Raw genomic sequence first — 3,731 nt, forward strand, 5'->3', positions numbered from 1 at the left:
TTGGCTTGTCGAAGTTTTTCGGGAGCCGGACCTTGAGGATTGAGGGATGAAAAGGGGTTGCCCCTATGATGATGGGGTTTTCTTGATTACGGTCTTCCTCTTTCTGGGACCCCCAACGGCCTTCCGACTTGCTTCGGGCGGGTCTGGAGGTCGCTTGTGTGTGTATCTTTTCGCGCCTTGTTAGGCTTCTTGCTTGGTTGTTGTGTATATGGGAGGGGGAGTGGGTGCGGGCGTGGGACTGGCTAGCGCCGCCGTGCGAGCGGCCAACGTTTTCCTGGGATTGGTCCCTTGCCGCCAACTCCCGCTCCAAGTTCTGAACCCTGTGTCTGAGCTCTTGCATGATCCTAGCGCTGTCGGCTCCTGTCCCACTGAAAGGACGGCGTCTCTCGGGGGTCTGGGTGTACATCTGGTTGGGCTGAACGGACGGCCTTGGGTGCTCGGCATTCCGGGCCGTCGAGCTAGCTCTGCTCAGACGGGCTCCGCCACCTTCGCGGAGCTCCTCCGAGGTGATGTGCCGCTCCATGTCTGCGCCGGGTCCCCACAGACGGCGCCAATGTTCGTTACCTGGGGTTCTCGGGTGATCGGTTTGTCGACAGGAGGTGATAAGGAGAGGAGGAGAGGTCCCGAGCGAGCGTGGAGCGGGTGCTGGTCACGTCGGAGGGCGAACGGAATGAGGGGGTGGCCACCTGCAAGGACACTCCGACAATCAAGTCAGAGTCCGTACTGAGGGTGGCAGGGTTAGGTAAGGATGTGACGTACCTTAGGAGGAGAGCTGTCCTCTCCCCTTATATAGCGTGTTGGGTGGGCCTAGTAATGGCCTGGCCCATTGGTGGAGAGTTTGAGCTGTTACTTTCCACGCGTGCGGGTCGTCCGTACGGGGGGGTCGGTACCTCGGGTGCCGACCCTGGGGGTTCCGACCCGGCTGGTGGCGCAGCTGTGATGTGGTTGGACTCCGGGTCGGTTATGGCTAACCGACCCGAAGGGATCCGTTAGGGTTTCTTGGGCCTAGATGGGGCGGTGCCCCGATCTGGCGGCTTCTTGGGCTGGACCGTCAGTCCGTAACACTTATTATAAACTCATAAACAATAATGAGTTTAATAATCTTAGATTTTTTGGTTACTTCTTTTCTAAAGTATTCATTTTTCTTTTGCTTTTAAAATACGAACACACTCTAAATGTCACGTTAACATACTAATATAGTAATATATGGATGTTATTATGGTTTATTTAAATAAGTCCACTAAATTGGTACTCAAAAAATAACTCTTATCCTTCTCCTTAATGACCATATTTGGGACATAAATTTGATTATTTTTTCTGATAAAAGAAATGAACATATAATAATAACGTGTTCAACACAATGTATCATTTTCTTATACGAAAAAATAAACATATACTAAATTAGATATTAGTCATATTACTAAAAATATCAACACAAAATCATATGAGATACTAATTAGATCTACGTTCGTTTTTTTTTAAATAATTATTTTGATTATTAATAAAAACTCAAGAAAATTAAAATGACTCATAATTATTTCCTTTTGTCAAATAAATTAGCTATGGCGCTCATCACTTGTCATTATCAATTATTATATTTTGTTCGGAAATAGACGACTTAATCTTTGCATTTTCTATTCTTATTACTATTTTAAGTATCAACTAAGCATCGAGTTTAAAGTCAAATGCTTATTGTCTTCAAAGAAAATTGGTAAATAAATAAATAATTAATTGTTTAACTAAATAAACATATATTAACCTATCAGAAAATATAATATATATTTTTCACAACAAAATTGAGTAAAAATATTTTATAAGTATATTTTAAATTTATTATTTTATTATTTAAGTGTTATAAATTTATAATACATATAATAATCTGTTTGACTTGAAGACTATTGGAAGACAATTTTCTTGGTACAGAAGGGTTAAAAATGGTGTTGAGGTGGCGAAAAAACTTGACCGGGTTTGTATCAATAGTGGCTAGCTATCTCTCTTTCCAGAGGCTTACGCAGAAATTTTAAATAGGCTTCAATCTGATCATTGTCCTATCCTAGTACGCTGTACAGGTCGTCCCTAACCGAAAAAGAATAGACCTTTTCGGTTTATTGCAGCTTGGGCAACTCATCCGGGGTACAGAAATATTGTGAACCAGTCATGGCAGGCTGGCTACAGAGAGATGCATGGCAAGTTTTCAGAAGTGCAGAAGAACTCTTTGGAGTTTAATTCTAAAGTGTTTGGCAATATTTTCGTTAGGAAATGCAAATTGGAGAGACAGATTAATTTCCTTCAGAAGCGACTTGAAGTAATGGAAGATTTGTCTATGCGGCAAAAAGAAAAACAGCTGATTGAGGAATTTAATAACACGCTTGTGCAGGAGGAACTTCTATGGTTTCAAAAATCCAGAGAGCAGTGGGTAAAATTTGGGGATAGAAATACCAAGTTCTTTCATGTCCAGACTCTTGTGCGGAGAAAGCATAATAAGATTCATGGTCTCTTTCTTCAAGATGGGGTGTGGGAAACGGACCCGGATGTCCTTAGAAGGGAAGCTGAATCCTTCTATAAACGCCTATTCTGCCAGTCGGAGGATGTAGACTTAGGTTGTCTTGGTGATGTGCCACTGCCTTCCCTGAATGATGAAGCCTGTTGTAGCCTCACAGCGCCAGTTACTCTGGAAGAAGTTAAGTCGGCTGTTTTCAGTATGCATTCTTTTAAGGCGCCGGGCCCTGATGGGTTTCAGGCTTTCTTCTTTAAAGAATACTGGAAGATTGTTGGTTTTGATGTTTGGACTATGGTTCGTCATGCATTCTCTGGTTTGGATATGGATCCAAGGATGATGGAAACTCTTGTGGTTCTTATTCCGAAGGTAGAAAACCCGGTTTCCATGAAGGATTTCCGACCAATTAGTCTCTGTAATGTGGTTTACAAAGTTATAACGAAGATCTTGGTCAATAGACTTCGTCCCCATCTCAAAGAGATTATTGGGCCCCTTCAAGGAGGGTTTATCCCGGGAAGAGGAACCCCTGACAACATCATTGTAGCACAAGAGGTTCTCCATTTCATGAAGAAGACAAAGTCAAAGAAAGGCACCCTGGCCTTTAAGATTGATTTGGAGAAAGCGTACGATAGAGTGGATTGGGGATTTCTGAAACAAACCCTGGTGAGTTTTGGCTTTCCTCCTCCGACAGTCAATCTGATTATGCGTTGTGTCACTGCTTCCTCACTGTCTATCCTCTGGAATGGGGATAGATTAAATAGCTTTACTCCGAGCAGGGGTCTTAGGCAAGGAGATCCTATATCACCGTATCTGTTTGTGTTGTGTATGGAGAGATTGTCCTGTTCTATTAATCATCAAGTTGATAAGGGCTCGTGGAAGCCAGTTGCGGTTTCTAGAGGGGGTCCAAGAATTTCTCATTTGATGTTTGCCGATGATTTGCTTCTTTTCTGTAAAGCTGAAAAACAGCAAGTTCAAACTGTAATGGTAGCTTTGGAAAATTTCTGCAAAGCCTCTGGGATGAAGGTTAATGTGGAAAAATCTAAAGCGCTATGCTCCAGGAATGTTTCAGCGACAAGAAAAGAGATTTTCACTGGAGTCTCCTCCATCAGATTCGTTCAGAACTTGGGCAAGTATTTAGGGGTGAACCTTAATCACTCTCGGGTGACACGCGCAACTTTCAACGATGTTTTGGACAAGATTCGGGGAAGGCTAGCCACCTGGAAAGGAAGATTGC

The sequence above is a fragment of the Arachis hypogaea genome, chromosome 19 (assembly GCF_003086295.3).
Source record: "Arachis hypogaea cultivar Tifrunner chromosome 19, arahy.Tifrunner.gnm2.J5K5, whole genome shotgun sequence".
Classification (NCBI taxonomy): Eukaryota; Viridiplantae; Streptophyta; class Magnoliopsida; order Fabales; family Fabaceae; genus Arachis; species Arachis hypogaea.